Source organism: Tiliqua scincoides, chromosome 4 (assembly GCF_035046505.1).
Source record: "Tiliqua scincoides isolate rTilSci1 chromosome 4, rTilSci1.hap2, whole genome shotgun sequence".
Taxonomy (NCBI): Eukaryota; Metazoa; Chordata; class Lepidosauria; order Squamata; family Scincidae; genus Tiliqua; species Tiliqua scincoides.
This window is the reverse complement of record NC_089824.1, coordinates 5,431,564-5,459,075: the sequence shown is the minus strand read 5'-3', so window position 1 is coordinate 5,459,075 and position 27,512 is coordinate 5,431,564. Positions and strand designations below refer to the sequence as shown.

General features: G+C 48.1%; 1 pseudogene; it reads left to right on the top strand.

The window, feature by feature from the left end:
- The first annotated feature begins 23,412 nt into the window (after positions 1-23,412).
- LOC136650744 (5S ribosomal RNA) lies at positions 23,413-23,532 on the top strand (annotated as a pseudogene).
- Positions 23,533-27,512: the final 3,980 nt, after the last annotated feature.

The following is a 27,512-nucleotide window of genomic DNA, read 5'->3' as shown; positions in this document are numbered from 1 at the left end:
AGCTCCAGTTATTGCTCGGGAGGGGGAAGGGGGTGTGTCAAAATTTCTGTATATTAACAACCGCCTGGCATATACAGAAATGTAGCCAAAACATTCATTCCCCCCCCCCCCCCGGTAATATAGACCAAGATTCAGTACAGATGGGAGGCTGATCTTTAAAAAAGGTGAAGCCAGTCTCCATCACTCCCTGTGTCCCAGGAGAAAGGAGCCTTGCTGGGAATGTTGGACGACACTCCTGTAGAATGGGACACTTTCTGGAATGTCTGATGTCATAGAAGCAGTTGGTAGGGCTTCTGTCTCCTGGAAGTGACAGGTAGTAAAAAGAGACAGGTGGGACCTGGGACATGATGTTGCATCTTTCCATCGGTGCTGCCCAATTGTCTCAAGCACGTGAATTCTTCTCCCTGCCTCTCCCATGTTCTGGTCTTTTTTCCTACTGATGCCTCCACATGGCTCTGTCCACCGCAGGATTTTGGACTTTTTGGTTTTACTTTATACTTGTATCTGCTTCTGCATACCTAGGGCACCTCCTGTGTAGAAACCCCTACCCTGTCCAGCAGTGACCCTAGAACTCTAAATGAAAACCAATGCTTTGATGTCAGTGTGCTTTTTTACTTTCTCTAAGCCAGAGATTTTCAACCTTTTTTTTTTCCCTCATGGCACACTGACAAAGCACTAAAATTGTCAAGGCACACCTTTTTGCACTTAAACTATTTTGCGCTAAACCCTCTTTGCCCTATTCTATTCTTTAATGCACCATGCCCAGCAATTGCGATACAGTAGAACCTCCAAAGTTGACCACCTCTCTATAATGACCACCTCCTTAAGTTGACCTAATTTTCACAGTATGAACAGACACTGCATGTAGACTATGGGAGACCAACCTCTCTATATTTACCACCTCCGTAAGTTGTATCTTGACCACTTCGACCATTGCACAGAGTATTAATTTACCCTCCGTAAGTTGCCCACTGAACACAATACTGTGGGCCTGTGTTTTGTCTGGTTTGTCCCTTCTTGGAAAACCAAGAAGCCATGCAACAATCCTTCCTGTACGGCTGCTAGTGCATGTGCAAAAGGGTTTTTATAGGTGGGCACACTACACATAGCCGACAGACCTGCGCCGGCTGCCGATTGTACCTGGACACGTACCAAGTTGTGAGGGACAAGTTGTGAGGTTGCTTGTGCATAGTGGTAGAAACTCTATGCCACACCATCGTGGTGTCACTAGGGTTTATGTCACCTGGTGCAGAAGGCCAGTGCGTCACCCCATGATGGATGCCCTCCCATGCAGTGGGCAGGGAAATGCCTCGGGCAGTGGGCATGCTTATGTACCATTGCCCTGTTCCCACTGGTTTTTTGGCTATAACTTTCGATAGAATGGAGATATTTTAATAAGGTTTGTTTCACTGTATTCTCCATGAAATTACACATTGATTTATTTATAATATGATGGTATTATTTGAAAATACCAAGATTTTAAAAATTTTGGTGACTAGTGATCAAATTGCCAACAACAACAAGTGGTGTCACCCCCCTGTGTATGTTACCCAATGCGGCCTGCACCCCACCCCGTACCCCCACTAGAGACACCACTACCACACCATGAGATGTGGCAATAGGGTGGGATGCAGTAGATCTAACTGATGGGGCATCATCTACCAGAGAGATCTCCCTCTCAAGCCCCACTGAAATAACTAGGAGTTGGATGAGATCTATGAGATATGACTTCCAGGGGCCTTGTGCCAGAGAATATTCTGGTGGATTGTGCCCCATGTCCACGTGGGTGGTTTGCTTGCATGTGTGCAATTGGAGCAGAAGTTTGTTCTCCTGTCTCAAGCATTAACCTTTCTTAGTCCAGCTTGAGATAGCCGGGGAAACAGAATGGGCAAACTGCATTTGTAGGAGTTTGTGATCAGGAGTGACACAGATGACTGAACGGATCTGAAGCCCTTTGCCGTTGAGGCCTCTGAAGGATGAGGCTCCAGAAATGTATTTTTAGGCCACTGAACCCAGGAGGGCATTATCTGATGCAGCTATTTTCAACCTTTTTCATATTGCAGCACACTGACGAGGCATTAAAATTGTCAAGGCACACCATCGGTTTTTTGACAATTGACAAGGCACACCATGCTGCTGGTGGGGGGCTCATATCCCCACTGGCTCTACTAAGATATGACCATCCCTCAAGCTTCTGCGGCACACCTGCAGACTAGTTGCGGCACACCAGTGTGCCATGACACAGTGGTTGAAAATGGCTGATCTGACAGCTAAAATCTGGTCTAATGGCTGTCCTGAGCCCTTGCAGCCCAGAGAGGGGTTGAAGAGACTCTTAATATCCTGGCTGTTTGCTTAGGTACCGCCGGTCTCTGCTATAGAGCAAAAACCCTAGAAACGGCTCGGGCTTCTGACTTGGCAGCCAAAGCTGTCAGGATGCGCTCAGCATTTTACCACCCTGCTTCCCACCCCCTGCAGCTCATTGCCTTTCTTCTGGTAAAGGGATAAAACCCAAGACAGTCCAAGTAATTAGGCCTCCAGCATCTTAGGCTGGCTGATGTCCCACCAATCTCAGCTCCTGGCTTCCCATTCCTGAAATGCAGTTAATGCCTCCCCCGCCCCAGCTAAGTTGCTAACTCAGTCACTCTGCCACCTTCATGGCTCTGTCTTTTGGTTTTAAATGTTAACGCTGTTATAATGAATGATGTTTCACACCTGCAAAGGGGATCCTGTTTGCAGAACAATCTAATCCATGCATTTGGTTTGTAGGTTCTTGGCATGTTGTCATCCGTGCTTGCAGGAAACGCCTATCTCTTGTTCTGGGTGTCCTATGGTTTTGTTTGCCAGGCTTCAGGCATGAAGGGTTGGTCTGAATAAATGGTCTGTTGAATCTGTGAAGCATCCTTTCAGTGAGTCAGTCCATTTTGCACCAAGGTCAGTTAAGAACATAAGAAGAGCCCTGCTGGATCAGGCCACAGGCCCATCTAGTCCAGCTTCCTGTATCTCACAGCGGCCCACCAAATGCCCCAGGGTGCACACCAGATAGCAAGAGACCTGCAAGGCTTCCTGGGAATTGTAGTTAAGAACATAAGAACAGCCCCACTGGATCAGGCCATAGGCCCATCTAGTCCAGCTTCCTGTATCTCACAGCAGCCCACCAAATGCCCCAGGGACCACACAAGGCAACAGGCACAACCTGTGTCTGGTGCCCTCCCCTGCATCTGGCAATCTAAAACCAAGAGCAAGCACATGAAGAGTTTGCTTCATTGTGCCCAGTGGCATAGCTAGGACATGTGGCACCCAGGCCCATACATTTTTAACAGCCCCCATAACTCCCATACACACCCCCTGCTCACGGCCTCCCCAGGCCTCCCAAAGGCACGCCCTTAACACCCCCCCAATGCATCGTATCTGGGGTAATGGACCCCCCCAGCTACACCACTGCAGCCTGCAGGAGAGGCAGGTGTTCTCTCCCTGAGTTACAACCCCTCTCAAAGGAGCAATCTGGGATTGTTGAGCTTTAGGGACATTCAGGGATGGTGCTGGCATGTAATGGAAGAGCACATGCTTTACATATAGAGCAGTGTTTCTCAAACTGTGGGTTGGGTCCTACTAGGTGGGTTGCGAGCCAATTTCAGGTGGGTCCCCATTCATTTCAATATTGTATTTTTAACACATTAGACTTGATGCTACCATGGTATGTGACTGCATTTGGGGAAATGTTACAGACCTTTACTTTTAACAAGCTACTATGTGTATTCTTTTTTAACAATGAGACTTCTGAGTAAGTGCGGGTAGGATTGCAGCCTAGGATTGTTAAAATTTTGCTGCTTGATGATGTTACTTCTGACCGTGACCACTTCCAGTGAGTCCTGACAGATTTCTCATTCTAAAAAGTGGGTCCTGGTGCTAAATGTGTGAGAACCACTGATATAGAGGATGCCCAGTTCAGTGCCCAGGCAAGGCTGGGAAAGTCTCCTGTTCAGAGAAGAAAAAAGTGTCTGCTAGTCTGGGATCTGGCTTCAGGGTCTGGCTTCTTCGAAGGCAGTGTCACCTGGTGGGCTGAGAGGCCTGAAGAAATAATACTGGGAAGTGGACAGGGACTAAGAGGGGAAAAATCTCCTAAATTCTCCCCTTCTTTAGGAATGCAAGTGACTCAATCTGGCATTTTTTTTAAGCATTTCAAAACCCGGCAAATATCTAAAACCTGCAAGGATTAGTCATGGATTTACAAACAGGATTTCTATTGAGGTTCTCTCTGTCTCCGCCAGCAACTTTCATTCTTTTGATGGAGTGGCAACATATTTCTCTCCCCCACCCCCAGATTTTTTCCTTCTCTTTTCTGTATATTTTTGTGGTATGGTAGGAAATGTTTTTAGAAAAAAAAAAATCCATTTACTTGAACATTCATATCTCTGAGAAGCAGGCTTGCAGGAAAGCTTTTAAATAGGAAATTGAAAGACTTCCCCTGCCCAGCATCTCCCAGCATTCCCCACCTTAATACTTATTGCTCTCTCTCTCTCTCTCTCTCTTGTGCTGAATTTTCTGTTTAACTTGGGGTGGGGGAAAAACAGAGGGGGTGATAGTGACATCAAGTCAATGGCATAATCTCCATTTGAGACTATGCAAAGGAGGATCTTAATCCCCCAAGCACATCTCTAATCCCCTCCTCCTCTCCAATAAGTGCGTCTCTTTTTGGAAAAGCACATCATGAAGAATGATCATTCAATCTCATCATATCCATTTACGTTCAAAGGGTGCCTCATTGTTTACTTCTGTGGAAAGAGGACAGGCTTTCGCCCCACCAAGTGTTTTGATGCCTGGGCTCAGTCCTGGAACCCATCAAAGCAATAACACAGGGCCTTTGATCATGTGCAGAGTGCTTTTTCCCCCTTGATGGTCAGCAACTACAAAGCTATAGGTCTGGGTTTGGTCAAGACCTGGATGGAAGAGTGCCTGGGAACCGCAGATACCGCGGTGGTTCTCACACATTTAGCACCGGGACCCACATTTTAAAATGAGAATCTGTCAGGACCCACCGGAAGTGATGTCATGGCCAGAAATGACATCATCAAGCAGGAAAATTTTTGACAATTCTAGGCTGCAGTCCTACCCACACTTACCCAGGAGTAAGTCCCATTTACTATCATGGTTAAAAGCATCTTCACAGTAGCCTGTTAAAGGTACAGGTCTGTAACACTTCCCCAAATGCAGTCACATACCATGGTAGCATCAAGTCTAATATATTAAAAGTAAAATATTGAAACAAATGGGGACCCACCTGGAATTGGCTCATGACCCACCTAGTGGGTCCCAACCCACAGTTTGAGAAACACTGCTGTACAGTATATCCCTGGTATTCACGGTCTTGGCATCCACAGATTTGACCTACAGCAGATGCCATGGATACCAGGGGAAGCCTCCACAGGCTTCAGAAGGCTTGCTGGAGGCCTCAGAAAGCCAGTTCGGCTTTGCTTGTCAAACCAGAAGTGGCACAAATCTGTGTTTCTGTGGGTTCATGTATCTGTGTGTGTATGTGAGGGGGGGGGTCGGGGTCCTGGAATGGATCACCAGCAAATATACCTTGTACCTTGACTCTACTGATAGTGATGCAGAAATAGAGTGCTGGGTGGTAACTTGCTGTCAGCCCTCCAGTAGCTGTGTAATTAAACACAACCACATTGGAAGTGCTGTGGTGTTTCTGAGGCCTGGGTTCGAGTGTCCCCATGCAACATCAGGCAGCTCTTCAGCTGTGGCAGTGAGACAACCGAGAACCCAGCAGGTAGCCTGGAAGGATCAAGCAAGGGGAGAAGAGAGTCCTCCCGGAAAGGGCTGAGACAGCCATGCAGGGAGAAGCAGTCTCAAAATCAGGATTGTCTCCTTCAGTGCATTTCCCTGGAAACGAAGCCTATAAATTTATTTTCAATCATCCCTTACTCCTGGGGGGTTTCGGCATTTCTTTCCATGCCCGGGGCATAAGCCACTAGCGTGTGCTTGCGCTGCTCCCAGTCATGTCCATGTTGTGCTTGCACTTGAGAAGAACAGGGTGGCAGCTTGTGCCCCCAGAGCATTTGAGACTCAGGTTGTGCGTGTGTCTTTCCAAACATCTTTTCCAGATGATGGAAAAATAAAATAGGCAGGACAAAAAAAAGAAGAAGAAGAAAAATCAAAGGCCAACTTAATCTCTGAAAAGTGATGGGCTTTGCAAATCCTGCTTTGAAATGGTAATTTGTTAACCACTTTTCAAGATAAAAATGCAATTAGCTCAATCTTTCATTCCCCTTTCCCATGCGGAAAAAGACATGCATCGCCCGGCATCACAGCCTTTCTCCGGTGTCAAATATCTCTGATTTCCGCCGCAGTCGAGAACGGCTCAGCCAGGAGGCCACAGAGCCGAGCAAGGGCTTCTGCATCTCCGTTTTTGAGCAGAGTCCTGTAAAACCCAGCTCTCTACTACTGGGGAATTTCTACACTCAGTAATGTCACCAGCTGCATTTTTATGGAACGCTGAAAGGCTACAGGTTAGTATGAATTGGAACGTAGGCGAGGAATTGCTGCTTAGAGATGACGCCATTCCATATGTTCCTGCTGGCTCTGCTCAAGGAGAACAATCCCTGTTCTGGTACACAGTCAGTCATTTGTCCCTGTTTTGCCTTTGGGGACATGTTGAGGTTTTATTATTTTTTCCCCAGCCTGTTAGTAGATGTACAAAGGCACTAGAGTCTGTACCTCTTGAGTCCAATAAATGCCACTGGATGTTTTTGGAGTTAGATTTGAGTATCTGGTACATAGTGTAACAAAGACAGGTCTCTGCCCCCAAGGACTTACAGTCTGAAAAAGACAATGGCAAAGCCTCAAAGAAAACAAGAACTGTTAAGCATCATATTTAAAGTTGGATTTAACCAATTTGCACTCAGCTGATCCTTACGGCACCAGTATATCCAACAGCCCAATTCACCATAACTCCCCATGTGGTGATGAAGCAACACCAACATGACATCCGCTGTGTCCTGCAGGGAGGTTTTGGCTTCCAGAGCCTTCCTTGGGGCAAGAAAACAGCAATCCTGGTGAGTCTACTTAGACCTGTGTCTGTAGCATTTCTGGCACAAGTCTAGATGGACTCAGTCACTGACCCCCACAGCCCCACGCCCGGGGCAAAGCTCCAAGACGGCACCCCCTGTGGTCTGTCGCCGCCCCCCTCAGGCAGAAATTCACCCCCTGTACTGATTTCCTCCCACACTGGGGAAACCTCTGTGAGGTTCCCGACGCTTCCCGGCAAACCAGAAGCATGGTTTCCACCCCAGTCAGGAGCCTCAGAGAGGCTGGTGCTTGGGGCATTTGCCCCAGGTCAGCCTATGGCAGGCACGCAACTGGATGGACTAACGGAGACAGATTGAGTCTGGGAAGGGGTCTTGGATTCAGCCAGTGCTTTTTTTGTAAAAAAAAAAAAAAAAAAAGGTGCAGGAACTCACAACTTGTTAATCTTTTGTTTGTTTGTTTGTTTGTTTGTTTGTTTGTTTGTTTGTTTGTTTGTTTGTTTGTTTGTTTTTAAACTGAACTTTGAGGAGTTTTGCAGGCTCAACTGGCCCCCCTTTTGGCAACTGGCAACCAACCTTTATATTTTGCAGCCATGGAGCACCTCCCCTCCTAAAAAAAAATTAAAAAAATTTCTTCCTCAGAGGGATTTGAACCCCTAGCCCTGGGGTCAGCAACCTGCCATTCTGGAGCTGCAAGCGGCTCTTTCAGCCTTCTCCTGCAGCTCCCTGCAGGGTCAAGCCGTGGGGGGAGGGGCACGCCCCTCCTGTGAAGCAGCCGCTGCTCACCAGCCCGAGCGCACGGGCGTAGCTCCCTCACCTCCTGCGGCTGAGCCCCATACGAGAGGGCATGAAACAGCTGGCGGAGCAGCTCCTCCCCAAAGAGCCCGCACCGCCTCCGCCACCGCACGTTCCCTCCCGCCCGAGCTGCAGCCCCAGCCGCCTGCCCGTGTAGGGGAGGGTGCGTAAATGAACCTGAGCCCACGGAGCCAAGGCAAAAGCAAGCAATTGAGTGCAGCTGCTCTGTCCTCCTCCCAAGCTCAGGGCACATCCTGTGCATGTCTCCTCAGAAGTAAGTCCCATTGTGCTTGCTCCCAGGAAAGTGTGCACAGGATTACAGCCTTCAAGCTCCCCACTCAGCATCCCCCGGTCACTCACTCACACTCTCACTGCCCCATTTCCTTCACTTGGAAACTTGAAAGGGGTTTGGAGACCCCTGCACCAGATGGTATTCTGTATATGTTTGTATACTGTATGTGTAACATACTGTATATGTAGCACCAAAGCATATTTCATGGTTGGGAAGTAATCACTGTTAGTATGCCTTTTATTTTATGCAGTTTTGAACTCTTAGCTTGTTTGTTCAGGAGCACCTTTGTGAACAGTGTTAAGTAGTATTAAGTGGTCTTGTTCAGAGGTAGTATTGTGTGGAAAGGCATTTACAGAAGTAAATGACAGTAAAGAATGACAGTATCCTTCACAAGCAGTTTACCTGTGCACAATCTAAAACAGTTGTTCTCCAGCTGTGGGTCTGGACCTGATTTTTAGTGGGACCTAGAAGAGGGAAGTGTATTATATAACTGGGGCTGACTTCTGAGTAGACAGGGAGAGGAGCCACTCACAGGCTGCATTCCTTTCCATGCATCCCTGGGATGAAGCCTCCTTGACTCTACTGGGGCTGACTTATCTTCCCCCTGTTTTTGCACTGGTATGTATGGAGATCTGCCACCCCCCCTCCCAACTTCCACCTGTTGGTTCTGTGTGCAAGGGGTTTTGCACTGGTCTTGCTGTGATGTCTATATAGAGATCTTCCCTCCCCCACACCTTTCCCCTGCTTTTGCGCTGGTATGTATGGAGATCTCCCCCCCCCAACTTCCATGTGTTGGTTCTGTGTGCAAGGGGTTTTGCAATGGTCTTGCTGTGATATCTATATAGAGATCTTCCCTCCCCCGCACCTTCTCCCTGTTTTTGCACTGGTCTGTATAGAGATCTGCTCTCCCCCCCCCCACTTGTATTGGAATCTAGGAAGATCTGGTGAGTAGGTAGATGTGGTGTCAGCAGTGGCCCCTTTGAGGGTAAGGCCTGGGCATCCAGCAGAGTGTGCTGCACAGCTGCAGTCACTTGAAGGCAATAGGGCCCTCAGGGATATAAGAGCACCTGAGGCAGGAAGGGTTTGTGGGTTATAGGAGTGCAGGTTGACTTTGGAATCTGAGCTGGCTTAGTGACTTTGATACTCTGACTGATTTGACTGACTTTGGAATCTGACCTTGGACTGTGACTTGGCTTATTGACTTTGGACTCTGCCCTGGATACTCTGACTGACTTTGTGACTAAGGGACTGCTGGAGACACTGGAGTTTAGTGTGTGGCTGCTGTGCCCAAGACCTGATGAGGACCCAGGGTCTGCTGTAGTGGTGGGAGGCTGCTGGCAGGAGAGAGGACCTCTGCAGGTTGAACAGGTGAGCTACCCTGGAGGTGGGGTCCAGCAGGACTGCAGGGCAGAACCAGGGTCATTTGTTGGGGGAAAGAAGGGGAGCTAATTTGCTTAAAGTGGGCCTAATTCTCCAGGCAGAGAATGGCCTTGGAATCAGGCAAAAGACCATAGAGGACCAGGCGTCTGAAAACACAGGACAAGAATGTATGACAAAACTAACTAAAAGCTACAAGAGGGGGCTACTTTATAAAAAATGGGACCTATAAGAGCATAAAGGTAAAAAAAAAAACTACATATGCAGTGTTATCTTCATTTTAGGTTGCAAAAGGGTTTTGTGGCTCCTGAGGTTTTTTTTCCTCTGGAAAATGGGTCCAAATGGCTCTTTGAGTGTTTAAGGTTGCCGACCCCTGCCCTAGCCTCTGGTTCCACAGGCCAGCACTTTAACACTTGAGCCATAGGAACTCTTGGACTCAAAGTGTTTGGAACTAATACTTGAGGCGCTGATGGCCACCAGCTGGGCTCAAGACCTTATATATTAGTTCTGAGCACTTTAGCTACAGGCTTTCCTATAGCCCAATGGAGAGAGTGCTGGGCTGTGGAGCACGAGGTCAGAGGTTCAAATCCCTCCCTCAGTGAAAGGGGGGAAAAAAAGCTGTTCCGGTGCGTTCTATTACAAAAAAGCCCTGGATTCAGCAGATGCTGCCATCATTGAACCACCCCCAAATCTGGTTCAGATCTGTCCTCCTCCCTATCCCTGTCTCCACCCCATTCCACTCGCCCCCTATGCAATATTACCTGGGGCAGCAGGTGCCATGTGGGGCTGGCTGCTCACTGCTTGCAGTGGCGGCCAGCCTGCACACCCCAATGCGTCACCTTTTACAACAGCCAGAAAGTGCATAGCACCACTGTAATGCTCATTCTGGCAGCGCTAGGTGCTGTTAAGATTGGGTCCCAATTGGTTGTCGCATCCCACAGAATGATTAAGGCAAAATAGCCCCATGGGAAAAGTGCTCCTGAACATTGCAATAAACCAGTGGTTCCCAAACTGACGGGTTGTGACCCACCAATCAGGGAAGCAAAAGAAAATATTTCTTTACTCAGCGTGTGGTTGGTCTGTGGAACTCCTTGCCACAGGATGTGGTGACGGCATCTGGCCTGGATGCCTTTAAAAGGGGACTGGACAAGTTTCTGGAGGAAAAATCCATTGTGGGTTACAAGCCATGATGTGTATGCGCAATCTCCTGATTTTAGAAATGGGCTATGTCAGAATGCCAATGCAAGGGAGGGCACCAGGATGCAGGTCTCTTGTTGCTCCCTGGGGCATTTGGTGGGCCGCTGTGAGATACAGGAAGCTGGACTAGATGGGCCTATGGCCTGAACCAGTGGGGCTGTTCTTATGTTCTTATGAAGCATTTGTCCCTGCCCCTTTGAGGGGCATGGAAGACGAAAGGCAGCAACATGATCCCCAGGATTGTGCTGCTGCTGGAGAGAGGGCTTAAAACTTGCCTAAGGAAGTGCCAGCTTGGGGGGGTGTGTGTGCAGGGAGCCTCACAGATATCTCTGCAGAGCTCTCCAAGTGACCAAAGCCATGCTTTTTGTAGGATTTTTTTTCCACACTACACTCAACCCCAGTCCAAGCCTGCTCTGCATCTGAGAACTGCAGTCTCTTCCTGCTCCCTGAGTGTATGAACCACTCCTTGTTTCCTTCCTCAACTGTGTGCATCTTGCATCCCAGGGCTCACTTATCCTCCTCCTCTGTCAGCACCTGTTCATTGTCCAGAGTCAGTCTTACCAGCTGACAGCAGGCAGGCTGGCCAGAGAGCCCAGGTCCAGGTGCAAGCTGGGGAAGGGCTGAGAAGACCTCCGTGGGGCAGGGCATGGACTATCGGCCTGTTGATCAGAACACACCTATCCAGGTGGCAAGTACCTGCAGGAGCCTTTCCATCCTGTGGGAGAGGAAACATAGAACTCCCTGCCTGGGCAACCAGGCAGGGAGGGTGAAACCGAGAAGGGGGAGAGGGACTAGCTAAGACCAGGAGACTATAAGCAGTGGGCCAGGACTGAGAAGGGGCTGGCTGAGGCCTGGAGGCTGATGGAAAGAGCCCTGGTAGGCTGGAGAAGGTCCTGAGGCAGAGGAGGAACATGGAGCTGTCAACCCCCTCCCTGCCTTTGCTCTGAGACCAGGGGAAGAGAGAGGCAAGCCAGGTGGGCATAGCCTTAGTAGGGTGTTGAGCCTATATTGGCAGGGACCTCAGTGCAGACAGGAGCCCAAGCCCCTCCTTCTTGGCCCACTGCCTCTTGACCCAGGTCTTACCACTTTAGTAGTAAGATGATGTTAGCAGTGAAGGCGGAGCCTGGTTCTTTTTAAAAAGGTTTGCCTCTGGCACCTTGCTGAGCACCTCTTCTGCCAGCCCTGCACATGAACAGATACTCAACTCATCATCAGCTGTGTTCTTCCAGTGTCAATCCCATTCCTATGGCTAGAGGTGTTTGTTTCAGGTGAGTAAGATAGGATTGTAACCTGTAAATCTTATGGAACACAATGGGCTTACTTCTGAGTAAAATAAATAACCCTGTTTTCAAACACTTCTATCTATGTTGAACTGCACACCCTGCGGGAGAGTGAGGTGCACTTGAGAGACAACATTTATAGAGAGGTGTGCCCTTTGAGTCCCAAGGCTGCTTCTCCCATGGTCATTCAGCAGCCTGAAAGGTTGGGGACTGTGACTCCCTGCAACTTCACCCTCCTCAGTCATGCCTTCCTTGCATTCTTCCTGGGAGAGCTCAAGTCCCTTACTCAGGGCCGAGCATTTGCAAGCCAGGAAGGGAAGTCAGGCTGCTGAGGCCAGGGTGCCAGGGACATTGTGCCACTTCCAACCTCACAGAGTTGATACTGGGCTGGGTCAGGCACATGATGGAGCCACCACTGTGCCTCCGGTAGAGCAGAAATTTGCACGCAGGAAGTGCAAAAGAGGGCGAATCATAATTGCAGTGTGTGGCGCTGTCCTCAGGAACAATCGGGAACAAATGTTAGTTCCCCTGGTGATTTGGAGAAAGAAAAGTGGCATTTCTAGAGAGGCATTTTATTGCCTGTGTATTCTTGATGCCACAGTCCCACTGGAAACAATTATTCTGCATGCGCTTCTTTATTGTGGTTCCTTTGCAACCATTTCAGTTCTTCGTTCTGCAGCCCTAAAAAGGTTAAGAGTAACAATGGCCAACTCATTATTCCTTGCTATAAGATAGCTTCACGTTATCCCCCCAACCGCCTCACAGGTGTAAAGTTGAAAGACTTGTTAATAAGCTCCTATTATGCACATCAATGACCTAGAATCCAGGGGACAGGTTTCCAAAGCTGTCAATAGTTTTTATAGCTAGGAAAGTAGAGAGGGTCTGAAAGTTTGAACTGGTACTGAGTATTGCCTGTCCCCGCATAGTCAGTTAACAGAACCAGTCACCAACTCTGGAATTCACTGCAAGAGCTTCCAGGACAGTGGGAATGGTATTGAGAGACCGGCACTGAGATGTGTCCGTTGCTGGAACATGTGCAGACTAGGAGCGCAATCCTAAGCAGTGCGTGCTGGCTCACCACCAGTGTTACCAAAAAGGGCTGTTATGTTTTAAGGGGAATTATTATATTACCCTTTTGGAAACATCAGGATCGCAGGCTAGATAACAAGACAGCGTAATGCAAAGAAATTCCTTTTTAGCTTGAAAAGGGACTGGGAGAAAGATAACTTTCAATAGGATTATATTTTTATTACAAAACACACAGGTATACATAATGTACAAGGAAAATGGTAAGTATATGTTTCTTGGTTCCTAGTACTTGGATCCTGCGTACCTAGCTTTATGGTGGTTGCATGTGCCGTGTATTTGGTGCATCCGAGAAGGAATCAGAAAAGGATAGGTTGTAGGGAAGGATTTTAGGGGTCCCTGATCTGCCTAACCCAGTTGCTAACTAAGATGGGGAGAGAAGGGGAGAAATAGGTAGGATAGAAGGGAGAGAGTTCCAGACACAAGATATATTTACCTGTCCTGAGAAGCAGTTGGGGGGGGGGGGAAGAGTCCTATGGAGGACCTGCCTTGGAGGGCAGCCAGAAAGAGAGAGCGCACATGGCAGCCTTTCTCTTTTAAGGGTTTTTGCTGACCTGAAATGACCCGGATGTGGCCTCCTGGATGCGCATGCTCACTACATACACTGGGACACATGCAAAAAAAAACACAGGATGATCAAGGAGTCAGCTATCAGCAAAGGCTGGCCTCCTGTGGGGGGGGGGGTAAGCTGGCTGTTTAAATCTGCATACGGTGATTAAGCTACAACAATAGGAGCTATGCCAGACTTCTTGTCGTCATTGTGAGCTTGACTTGACTTGATTGTCCTGTGCGTTGAGGTTTAATGGGTTTGCATAACAGTGATTGGATCAGGAGACACTTTGCATAGAAACAATGCAATGCATACATTGACCTGCAAGGAAGTGGGGGTTGTGTAATTCATGTGCTTGTGGCTTGACCAGGGCCTTTGGAAACATGTGCTGGGGGAGATGTGGCCTGCATGATGTTTTTGAAACATAACCAGATATAAAAATCGCAACTTAAAGGAAAAAGGGGATTTTCACGTAACACCGGAGCACACTGTTGCAAATGTGCCATAAAGCACGTTTGTGAGCCCTCAGCGCTGGCCCAGCACTGAAGCTAGCCCAGCACATAAGAACAGCCCCACTGGATCAGGCCATAGGCCCATCTAGTCCAGCTTCCTGTATCTCACAGCAGCCCACCAAATGCCCCAGGGAGCACACCTGATAACAAGAGACCTCATCCTGGTGCCCTCCCTTGCATCTGGCATTCTGACATAGCCCATTTCTATAATCAGGAGGTTGTACATGCACATCATGGCTTGTAACCCATAATGGATTTTTCCTCCAGAAACTTGTCCAATCCCCTTTTAAAGGCATTCAGGCCAGATGCCATCACCACATCCTGTGGCAAGGAGTTCCACAGACCAACCACACGCTGAGTAAAGAAATATTTTCTTTTGTCTGTTCTAACTCTCCCAACACTCAATTTTAGCAGATGTCCCCTGGTCCTGGTGTTATGTGAGAGTGCAAAGAGCATCTCTTTATCCACTCTGTCCACCCCCTGCATAATTTTGTATGTCTCAATCATGTCCCCCCTCAGGCGCCTCTTTTCTAGACTGAAGAGGCTCAAACGCCGTAGCCTTTCCTCATAAGGAAAGCCCAGCCCAATAATCATCTTAGTCGATCTCTTTTGCACATTTTCCATTTCCACTATGTCCTTTTTGAGATGTGGAGACCAGAACTGGACACAATACTCCAGGTGTGGCCTTACCATCGATTTGTACAACGGCATTATAATATTAGCCGTTTTGTTCTCAATACCTTTTCTAATGATCCCAAGCATAGAGTTGGCCTTCTTTACTGCTGCCGCACATTGGGTCGACACTTTCATCGACCTGTCAACCACCACCCCAAGATCTCTCTCCTGATCTGTCACAGACAGCTCAGAACCCATCAGCCTATATGTGAAGTTTTGATTTTTTGCCCCAATGTGCATGACCTTACACTTACTTACATTAAAACGCATCTGCCATTTTGCTGCCCATTCTGCCAGTTTGGAGAGATCCTTCTGGAGCTCCTCACAATCACTTCTGGTCTTCACTGGGCTAGCTAAGCTAGTGCTGGGCTAGTGCTGGTAGAAAGTCGGTGCTCCGCTGCTTGGTGGTCAGCCGAACCACTGGGCAGCAGAGAGGTAGATGGGGACATGGGAGGGAGGTGTTCCAGGTGGGGGGAGAGTGGGGAGGAGGCGTGCCAGGGGAGGGAGGAGGGTGGCACTGGAGAATTCAGCTCCACTGGATCCTAAGCTCCATGTCGGGCCCTGTGGTCTACCATGGAGCTCTCTGATTCTGTAGCAACTCCAGAATTGCTATAGAATTGAGTAGCCCCATTGTGGGGCTACTTCCTTTACTCAGGGGAAGCAAGCAGTTCAACACCTGTCAGGATGCCACTCTTGGACCGCAGCATAACATGTTTTCAGTGACATAGCTAGAGGGGGTGCAAAGCAATAAGTTTTGCTGGATGTGCAAGTGGCCCCTCCCCTCCAGGTCCATTCTGGGTGGGGGGAGCAAAACAGAGGCATTTGCCTTGACTGCCCATGTGCTCCATCCTGCATTCATCTCTGTTTTGCTCCCTCCCCCCCCCCCCATGGCTCTGAAGGAAAGGGGCTGGGGCTGCCTGCAAAACTTATTACTTTGCACCCCTCTAGCACTGGTTGTTAGGGTTCAGGCTGTTATTTTGCTTCTGTTTTAACTGCTAAATTCAAGGAAAGTTTTTGGCTCTCTGAAATGCTGCATCCAGCTGGTAACGCAAAGGAATGGAGTGCAAGTTGGCATGGCAGAAAAGAAGTTCATATTTTACCCAGTGCATATACTGAGGGTCATTACCTTTCCAATTCAGCTTCATCAGATGGCTACCCAGGAGGGTGCTTACTAAATTTATTTGGTGGCATGTCAATAGGCATCTGTCATGGCACGGCAGTGAGCTACATGGACCTGGCAAAGCAAAACTGTGTCTCGTCCCCATCCCCTGCATACACACTAGGCAATAATGAAGCCCATCATAGCCATCTCTGATAGCTACGATAAACCAGCTGGAGTAAAAGCCCCTGCACCACACAGGTTCACACAGCACTGATCTTATTTGCTTTGGGCTTGCACAAGGTATGGGTGTGTTTCTCCAGTTAGGAGCAGTGAGACCTCCAGCTTGTATACTTTCTCTGTACCACTAAGTACCACCTCAGTATCACCTCAAAACAAAGCCAGTAACACCACCTGGTCTCAGAATCTGGAGTTAGCACATAGCTAGAGATGTTTGTTTCCAGGAAGATTACAGCCCAGATCTTACTGGACACAATGGGCTAACTTCTGAGTAAAATAAATAGCACCGTTTTCAAACACCTCTACACACAGTAGTCAGACATGAGTCACAGCCATTGATCACCTTGTCCTCCATGAATTGGTCCAGTTCCTTGAGAAGCCATCTAGACCAGTGTTTCTCAACATTTGTCCCCCACAGTACCACTCTGCATGGTCCACCTATTGGAAGTACCACTGGAGGTAACTGGTAATGCCAGTTACTTCTGGATTGGGAGACCAGAGCAACGTGCCGAACACTGTAAGGATGCTCAGGACAGATGGGAGGGATTTTTCGAGCGTGCAAAAGTACATGCTGGAGCTCTACCCACCAAGCCTCCTAGCACTGCTTGCGTGTTGCGTTGCTTGTCTCGCTGCCAAGTGGCAGGGGTCTGGGGGTCCTGCACATACTACCAGACACCACCTCAAGTACCACTGGTGGTCTGAGTACCACTGTTTGAGAATTGCCGAGCTAGACTAAAGGGCATCACTAGATCTTGTAGCACTGGATTCTAACTAATCCTGTGCAGTGTGAACTCTTTTTGCCAGCCCAAAGCTCTTGCCTATCTGTTTCATTGGATGACCCTCTTCCCTCTTCTCTCTTCCCTTTCTCCAGGCCATGCATCATATTATTAACCCCACACATGAAGTCCCTTGAGGAGGTTCTGATCCAAGGCAGGAGCTTGTTGTTGTTGGCATCCTTCAGTCTCGAAAGACTATGGTATCGTGCCCTGAAAGGTGGTTCTGGCACAGCGTCTAGTGTGGCTGAAAAGGCCAATCCGGGAGTGACAATCCCTTCCACACTGGGAGCAAGTGCAGTCTGTCCCTGGTCTGTCTCCCTGGCTATGGGCCTTCCTTCTTTGCCTCTTAGCCTCAGACTGTTGGCCAAGTGTCTCTTCAAACTGGGAAAGGCCATGCTGCACAGCCTGCCTCCAAGCGGCCCGGTCAGAGGCCAGGGTTTCCCACTTGTTGAGTTCCACTCAGTCTTTTGTGTATGTCTGAGCAAATAGAGGTAATTGGCTTGCTTGGCTTCTGGAGCTCTTTTACATAGATCTGGAGCTCACCAAATCAGCTCCCATCCCAACTCAGGCAACAGACATACTTCCTAAAAAAATAGGACTTCATGAACTTAAGCCTTGAGATATGAATTCCTTCCTACCTGAGAAGTTCTGGGCTTCAGTTTTGGAAGGTAGGCTCTTGCTCTCCCACAGGGCAGCTTTTCTCCCAGTGACAGTCCCTGGGAATAGGAAATGATAGTTGACGTTTCCTGGGGGCAGTGGCATAGCTAGAGTGTAAAGTGGCAGTGGCATACCTAGCTGGGTATAAAGCACTAAGCTTGTCAGGGAGCCTCACCACGGCATGCAAGAAGCCCATCCCCTCCCTTGGAGCCATTCCAGGTGGGAGCAAAATGGAGCCTGGCTCCGAAGGGGAGAGGAAGTGGCGACTTGCACACTGCAGTGAGACTCCCTGCAAAAGTCAGTGCTTTGCACCCCCTCTAGCTACGCCACTGCCTGGAGGCAGGAGGGGATGGCACTCTGCACATGTTTTGAAGAAAGGCACTCTTTTGGAACAGAGGCCTTTCTTAAGAATTGCAACCAATTCCTAAAAATCACCAGCCACCGTGGCTCATGCAAGAGAGTGTGTTGGCAACACACACACACACACACACACACACACACACACACACACACACACAGTGCAACTTACTTTTTTTTCTTTTGTTCTTGGCTTTATTAATTGCTGTCTTTTATACCCTCCAAAGCAGTGCCAAATAAAACTCAATTAAGCTTCAAAACCGACTCTGCTCTCCCTCCCCCATTCCTCTTTTCCTGCAGCAATTAGCATTGGATCCTCTGGGTTAATTTAATTTGTATCTTCCTGGGTAGAGAACCTGTCAAGCGCAAAGAAACCGTTCAAAGAGCCACCTCGCCGTTTCAGAACACGACATTCCGGCACGTCCTTTCAAAGCCTTTCTTGGGGAAAGGTAGCCTAGGTGGAATTCAAAGATCCCGGGGGCCCATGAAGCAAGAGGCGGCAGGTCTTTAATTTTTCATCACCACAAAGTGGCTTCGTGAGTATTCTAGGAGAAATGATCAGTGAGACACTCCAACACAGTAATTAAAAGTTTCCATCTGTCCAGGCACTCTGAGAACCTGGGGGGGGGGGTGTTCAAGGAAAAGGCCCACTTGTTCACTTGCCTGTGAGCCAGAACACATGGAGGCATTATTGAGCTGTGCACAAGGCAGAGAGTTTTAAGTCCTTGGGCAGGGGGAAAAAAAAGGGAAAAGGAACCTGTCAATATTTATGAGGCCTTCGAACATCTTGCTAAATCAGTTTGGGGAGTTGAATCCCAGACAAATTCTGCTCTGATTTCATTTTAAATGGAGGCCCTTCTTGATGTATTCATATGGGGAATGCAACTGGGATATATCACACACACACACACACACACACACACACACACACACACCCTGCATGGTCACAAGCCCAGCAAAGCTTGGAGGAATCACCTCCAGGATATTCAGAACCTCCATAAGGGATTTCCTTAGACTTCCTGGCAGTCTTTGGTTTCCCTTGAAAGTTGCCTTATACCTAGAGATGGGAGAAAACATTTTTTTTTAAAATAATTTTTTTTATTGATTTAAGGGTTTTCCAAAGTTAGAAGTGCAAAAAGCAGTGTTATGTGTTTTTAATTCAAAATTTACATTGTAATTATAAATTATAACCCTTTAAAAGTAGGTGATGTGGGTAGGTGATATAGGTGGTCTAGTGTCAGCAGACACAGAAACAGCCATAATTATTAAATAATAAATAAAAACCAAATAAAAAGGTTTTATTTTGTTGCAGATTTTCTTTTCCTCACAAAGATGAGCAGTGCGGAAAGCAGTGTTTATGTGGTTTCATTTTGTTATCACTGTTTTTCTCCCATCTCTACTTATACCAAATCACACCACTGGTCTTAATTACCTATTTTCTACTTGCACTGGTAGTAGAAACACTCCAGGGTTTGTGACACAGAAGGATTTTTCCCCAGTCCCAGCTAGAGATGCAAAGGACTTGAACCTGATGCAGGGAAATCCCTAACACCAGCCCCTGGCTATAAGCAATTCATCTGAATCTCACCCTTCCTCCAAGGCAAGTCAGGGCCAGTGGTGTAGCTGGAGGGGGGTGGGCAAGTGGCCCCTCCCTTTGGAGCCATTCCCGGCGGGGGGAGCAAAACGGCTCCGTTTTGCTCCCCCCGCCGGGAATGGCTCCAAAGGGAGGGGCCACTTGCCCGCCTTGCTGCCAGCCTGAGTTCTCCACCCCCTCCAGCTACACCACCAGTCAGGGCATCATACCTGATCTCACTTTCCCATGTTTTACGTGTTACAAAACTCCAGTGTGGTTCCGGTGGTGTCACAATGTCGTCTAACTGCTTCCATTAGTGGTCCAAGTGAATGCGATCATTTCTCTGCTTCAGAGTGGGCGGTTTAATAAACAGCTGTTAAAACAGGTGCTCTGTTCAATCAACCACCCAAAAATCTGTTTATTGTGCGGTGAGAGCAAAACGATGCTTAGTTTTCCTTTTAGGATGCATGGAGCAGTTGTGAGAGTTCTAAGGCTGGTCCAATTCTGCAGGGGTTATAACTGACATTGGGATCAGTCACAGCAAGGTCCTCAAACAGTAGCATAGCATAGCTAGAGGGGGTGCAAAGCACTAGGTTTTGCAGGTGCCTCACCGTGCCATGCAGGCAGTACATCCCACTCCCCTTTGGAGCCATTCTGGGCTGCTACAGCAAAACGGAGGCAAATGCCAGAGAAGGGCCGCTTACACAGTGCGGCGAGGCGCCTGCAAAACCTAGTGCTTTGCACCCCCTCTAGCTATGCTACTGTCTTCAAACTTTAGGCTGCATCTCTCAGTCTTGCTCTTTAAGTGGGCTGTGGCAGACCAGTTCTAGAAAAATATAATATATGCATTTTGTGCATAAGTCTTGCAAACTTTCACAATCAGAGGGGAAAAAAAAAAGTATTTGCAATATTGGCAGCTGCAAAAACAGCATCTCAGCAGTTGCTTCATCCAGCAGGAGGAGGAAAGTAGATGGGGTCAGTGAAGGTGGGCGAAGAAGGGGAGGGAGTGGAAGGGCTGCACATAATTATAATGCTGCTATGCTCAGTAACTCCATCAAAACATGTTTGTGGGCCAGATGTGACCTGCAAGCTGTTGTTTGGGAACCTCCGATTTGCAGAACTGGTCAATTGCCAAACCATGGACGATGGTTAAGGAAGGTATTCAGAACTGACATGTTCAGATTCTCGGTACCTTTCATACAACTGAATGGTGGTTGCTGCAAGGGGGGGGGGGGACTGTAGGACTGTTTTCATTGACTTCATGCCCTGTTTGTGGCCTCCCTGGCAGTATCTCATTGGGCATCATGGGAAGCAGGATACCGCTCTGACCCAGCAATGCTCCTATATGGCAATACCCCCCACAGTGGAGGAGAAGTCAAGGGCTGTGTCAGTGGCATAGCTAATGATCTTGTAGCCCGGTGCCAAGCTCAAAACAATGACCCAGAAGTGACATCATGCCCAGGCTTTTAAAAAAGTGAAAATGGGGGAAAATCCACCTCTTCCTCTCAGCAGCTGGCTGCCCACTTGCTCTCCTGCGTCCCTCTAGTCAGTGGCGTAGTTACTAGGGGTCAAACAAGATTTTGCAGCCCCCTTCCATGCCAAAATCAAATTTAAATAAATAAATAAATAAATAAATAAATGTGTCCCATATTGGTTAGAGCTGTGTTTTTCAAACTGTGGGTCAGGACTCACTAAGTGGATCGTGAGCCAGTTTCAGGTGGGTCCCTATTTGTTTTACTGTGTATTTTATTTTTAGTATATTAGACTTGATGCCACCATGGTATGTGATTGCATTTGGAAAAATGTTAAGGAACTGTACTTTTAACAGGCTATGATGTATAGCAGTGGTTCTCAAACAGGTGGGTCGTGACCCACCAATTCTTGTAATGCTTCCCCTGTCCCTTTAAGGGGTGGGGGAAGGGGAGGGAGGCAGTGACTCGATCCCCAGGATCGTGTTGCTAAGGGGGGGTGCTTCAGACTTACTTGGACAGCAGTGGCGTCACTAGGATTCGTGTCACCCGGTGCGGGAGGACTGTGTGTCACCCCATGCAGTGGGCGGGGCAACGCCCCAGGTGGTGGGCGGGGCAACGCCCCAGGTGGTGGACGTGGTGATGTGCCATCGCCCCGTCCCCACTGGTTTTTCGGCTGTACCTTTTGTTAGAACACAGATATTTCAATGTGGTTTGTTTCATTGCATTTTGCATGAAATTACGCATTGATTGATATATAACAGGATGGGATTATTCCTCCAAATTCTGATTTTAGTGATTTTGAAAACTTGTAGAGTCTCACACACACCCACCCCGTGTCAACTTACTAACACCTAATTGCAGCAGTTCTCAAACTTTTAGCACTGGGACCCACTTTTTAGAATGACAATCTGTCCAGGACCCATTGGAAGTGATGTCATGGCCAGAAGTGACATCATCAGGCAAATTAAAATAAATAATTAAATTAAAATAAAAGAAATAGATAAATAAGGGGGAACCAGTCCTGTTCCACCAAGTGAATCTGCTCTGAAGTAAGTCACACAGTGGTCAATGGGGCTTACTCTGAGGAAAGTGTGGGTAGAATTGCAGCCTGTGAGCCCACCCCTATGCATGTCTACTCAGAAGTAAGTCCCATAGTGGTCAATGGAGCTTACCCTGTAGTCTGCCTGCAATAACAACCCCCCAAGAAGAATCAGTGAGATTTCCAGCCCTCCCAGTGCCCAGTTTAAAGTTCTTCTATTTCAGGCATATCCAGATAAAGACCCTCCTGGCTTTGCAAGTGCAAAATAGAAAACTTTCCCCTTACTAGCTCAAGCCTCTTTTTTTGTCCCTCTTAGTAAGGGGGGGGGGGAGGCTGTCTTCTGGAGCATTTGTTGCACTCCAGTTCCATCAGATCAGGACCCTTCTCGTGGCCTCACATTCTCCTTTGCCTGGCCTGACCACTAACCAAGGCACGTCTGCCTACTTGCGAGTAAACGCGACCGTGAGGCTTTTTTGCTTTCCATAGGGCTTCATAGACTCGCAACAGGGAAGGAAGGCCCTCCTTCTTGGCTGTCTTTTTGCGCTGCATTCATTGGATCAGGACCATTCAGGTGTCTTGGATTCCTCTCAGCCTACCCTTTCTGATGGACTATGGCAAGTACGCCTGCTCATGAGTAAACGTGCAATACAGCTCAATTTCACTGTCCATAGGGATCCATGCATTTTTTCTTTCTGGTTTTTTGGCCATAACCTTTGAATGAAAGGAGCTATTTCAATTCTGTTTGTTGCATTGCATTCTGCTGGACCTTCCACATTCAACAGTGTATGGCATGATGGGGTAGCTCCTAATGCCGCGATTTTGGGGCGTCACCCCCCCCGGTGCGTCACCTGGTGCAACCTGCACCCTCCGTACCCCCCTAGCGACGCCACTGTGGACTGCAGTCCACAGGAAGTGCACTGTGGACTGCACAACTCTTGGAAGCTTCAATAGAAGTGCCCGCAAAGCACCTTCTGCAAAACAGAAGTGCTTTGCACCTGCTTCTGTTGCAGGTTCCAAGCCTCGGGGAGCGCTGCGCAGGGCTGCGCAGGGCTCCCTGCACTTCCTGCAGCCTGCTGCAGCCCTACATCTGTCCAAGTAAGTCTGAAGCGCCCGCCCCTCGCCCCTGCGCTAGCCCCTCCCCCGCAAGAACTTACTGAGGGAGTAAAGCTCCCTCAAAGTTTGAGAAACCCTGATGTATAGGCTTTTAGCAATAATAGTCAATGGGACTTAATCCCCAGTAAATATAGCTAGGATTGTAGCCTTTGGAATGTTTGGGGAATTTTTTAAACACACATCAGCAACTGCTTGGGAGGGGTAGAAGGGTTCTTTATTTTAAATAAATTTTTAAACTTGCTGTAAACTCTTAATTTACTTAATTTAATTTGATTTTGATACACGGGCAGTAACAGCAACTGTTACCCTGCACATGCCCAATCTCGTCTGATCTTGGAAGCTAAGCAGGGTCAGGCCTGGTTAGTACTTGGATGGGAGACCACCTGGGAATAGCGGGTGCTGTAGGCTTATACCATGATCTCGGAAGCTAAGCAGGGTCAGGCCTGGTTAGTACTTGGATGGGAGACCGCCTGGGAATACCGGGTGCTGTAGGCTTATACAATGATCTCGGAAGCTAAGCAGGGTCAGGCCTGGTTAGTACTTGGATGGGAGACCGCCTGGGAATAGCGGGTGCTGTAGGCTTCTACCATGATCTCGGAAGCTAAGCAGGGTCAGGCCTGGTTAGTACTTGGATGGGAGACCGCCTGGGAATACCGGGTGCTGTAGGCTTATACCATAGTCTTTCGAGACTGAAGGTTGCCAGCCATGGGCAGTATCAAAAGTGTGCCTGCTTGATTATGTCACTTTCAACCACAACATCACTTCCAGGTTAATGACATCAATTCTGGTGGGTCCCAGCAGCTTGTTGTTCTACTCTAAGAAGTGGGTCCTGGTGCTAAAATGTTTGAGAACCACTGTCCTAGTGCATTCCAAGAAGAAAATTTGGAGGTGTATGTCTCCATTTTGCTCTGGGGGGGGGCTGCTTGAACGCTGCAGGGAGGCTTCCTGCAAAACGTAGTGCTTTCACCTCCTCTAGCTGCACTGCTGGAGGGAGCTGCTATTGAGTAGGTGCTCCCTGAGTCAAAGACAAGCAAGATGAAGAGCTCTGCAATGCTTCTGCCGGGTTCCTCCTGGAACATATTTTGCCTGCTGGGGAACAAGAGCCTGTCCACTTAATCAGGCTCCTGAAACAAGCAGTCAGGGACTAAAGTACACATGTTCTCTCATCAGGAGTCATGTGTGAACTAGCTCCAGAAGAGAATCATTCTTGGAAGAGGGAGAGAAAAGGAAGCATGCATCAGACAAGAGATTAGAGATGTGTACAGTTCAGTACTGGTACCAGTTTGCTGGGACCTGGGGCCCAGTTCTGCACAAGGCACCCTCTGCCCGCGTTGTGATGCTGACTTGGGCTGCTACTGTTGGGACTGAATGGTCATATGGGCATAGGCTGACCTGTGATACTACCATGGCATAGTTCAGTAGATTCTTCACCACTAGGGGAGGATTGAAGGTCGTGGGCCCTGGAGCACTGTCCTGACAAAATCAGGAGAGCTTGCCTTCCCAGCCTCTATACCCAGCCTCTATAGGGGGAGTCACTCAACACAACCTGGGAAGCCTTTGCTGCCGAAGTCAGTGCTCAGCTCTGGTGGCGCACCACACGGGGCAGCTAGAGGTGAATATAGAAGCCCCGGCACATGGGGCGCTGATGTTATGTGACATCGCAATGACACTTCCGGGTCGTGTTCTCTTTGAAGGGGTGCCTCCTTCTAAGGGGAGCCTCTACAGGAGAAGGAATGGGGACATGAAGTTGCAAGTGCCTTCTCCTTTGGGGAGAACCTGGAAGTGTCTGCCTTACACCACCATTGGCATAGCGCCCAGGGCAGCTGCCCCCAGTCTCTGCCCTAGTTACACTTCTGGGGGCAGCTGTATACAAAGTAACCAGTTTGTGGGCTTAACCCCAGCCAGTCCTGTGAGTTTGTATGATGATGAATACGGTATCCTGTGTTGCCACCCTCCATATCTGAAACACGTTCCTTTTGAAGACCTACAGACTCGAGAGTTTTGAGGGGATATTAAGACTTTTCTTTTTTAGGCAGCTTCTGTGTGCTGGGGTTTAATTGGGTTGGTATTCTTCTCCCTGCTGTTAAGGTAATGCTGCTGATTAAGTCTGTATTTTTCTGGAATGTTTTGCTGTAAATCTTTTGGTTTTTAATATTATTAACTGCTTTGAGAACTCATTTGAGTTGAAAAGCAGGTTGTAAATCCTCAGTTAAATAAAGAATGTGGCTTTGGGGCCCCTTTCCCCTCTTATTAAAAGCAACAAGGTGTCTGTCATTGTGACAGAACCGCATAATGACTGCAGTGCATCCCCACAAGCCCCTCCCAGCAGTAGAGTAGGTAGAGGGGGTGCAAAGGACTAAGTTTGGTAGGGAGCCTCACTGCACCATACAAGTAGTCTCTCCTCTCCCCTTCAGTGCCAGGCATACGTCTCTGGTTTGCTCCCACTGCCTGGAATGGCAGCAGAGGGCCACTTGCACGGCACGGTGAGGCTCCTTGAAAAACTTAGGGTGCAATCCTAACCAACTTTCCAGCGCTGACATAGCTGTGCCAATGTGCTATGCACTGCATCCTGCAGTGTGGAGACACTCAAGGGGGGCCTCCTCAAGGCAAGGGCATGTTTGTTACCTTAACTTGTGGCTGCATTGTGGCTATGTCAGTGCTGGAAAGTTGGTCTGAATTGAGCCCGTAGTGCTTAGTGCGCCCCCTCTAACTATGATACTACCTCCCAGTAAGGGCGGACCAGCCAGGAGGCAAAGTGAAGGAAAGGTTTCTCCCCCATTGCAAGAGTCTGCAAGTGGGCTTCATCATCACAAAGCATAATTCCAAGACAAACTTGAGAAAGAAAAGAGGGTGGTAGCCAGCTGCCAAAGAGGAGCCCTGCTGCCCCCTGGAGAGACCCCACTTTTGTTCCCATTTTGCTCTCAAAAATCAGTGAAACCCCTCAGTGTTGCAAATGGGGCAGCAAAAAGTGGGCATCCATTTCAGCTGGGCTCTAGAATAAATATCCAGTTCCTTGATGAAAATTAAGGGACTGTGAAGTGGAGTGCTTTGCGGAAAGAGCAAAAATGAGAGGTGAAATCTAATTGAATCTGGGAACCAAGGGTGGAAAGGAAGGCTCCAGAAGGAGTGGCATCCCTGCTCATTTTTTTATTTCACCGTCTCCACCTGTTCAAATGAAACATTTCTCTTCCTGTTGCTGCTGGGTACACATTTTTCTCACAGTTCCATCTGTTCATGCCCAGACAGGGCACATGGCTTCCTGCTGCTGCCTTTACTTGTGATATGCCGTCTTCCTGGTTCTACCGTCCATTTTCCCCTAAAGCCAACTCAGAGTGAGGGCAACAGCCCAAAGAAATGTCACCCTGCCTTCACTCTCTAGTGTCTTTGGTTGGAATGGAAGGAATTTTTCTAAAAGCAATTGTAGGAAGCATGGGGCAGTTGTAGGAAGTATGGGGCAAACACTTCATCCCATTCACAGTCTCCCTCAGATGGTTGAGAACCAGCTTATAGAGAGGGGGAAATCTCACCCCATCTTCCATCTAGGGCAGCTCAGCTACCTGGATTCCAGAACACACTGAGCTCTTCCAAATGCTCCCAGCTGCACCAGGTTGATCAGCAAAGGATCTAATGTTGCGGCTAATGAAAAACAGCTGCTCGTTAGCCAGGAGGAAACCGTGTAGAATGTTTAGAGATATAATTATTTTCACTGTTCTTGTCCCTTCCACCATTATAAGCAAATTATATTATTACCAAATCATGTTCGATGCCATCTCAGATTGCGCATTTTAAAAATGAATGTGGTTCATTAACAACATGATGAATATTTAAGCAGGTTCATGGGGCATAATGAACTGCCTTTAATTTTTTTTTAAGCAGAACCCCCCCCCCCCCCGAAAAATGTGTTAATATTTCACATGCAAATATAGCAATTAGGAGAGCCACAATCTCTGTCTTGTTTTCCACCATTTCTTCTGCTGGCTTTCTTCCCCACTTTTTAAAAAAATGCTGACTTAGACCTTAAGGGCATAATTACATGGTCACTCTGCAGGTGACCAGCTGCTTTTCTATTGCTACTCCATTTGCACAGTTCTTGTGACCAATTGACTATCTGAATAGTTTGTTAGGACTTCGGACCTAGGTATGTGACCTTCTGCAGACTTTTCAGATGGGGTTCAGCTAGGATGGACACAATGACCATTTGTGCTCATCAAGAATGATTCAGAGCTGTTTGATCAAAGAACTGTGCAATTTAGATTGGGGGGGGGGAATCAGACTTCACAGAAAAAAGTGTAACTTTTCGGTGTTAACTCACCAAAATCAGAGATCAGTGGATTCCAAGTTTCAATTGCCTATTGGAAATAAAAATTATAGCACAATCCTATGCATAT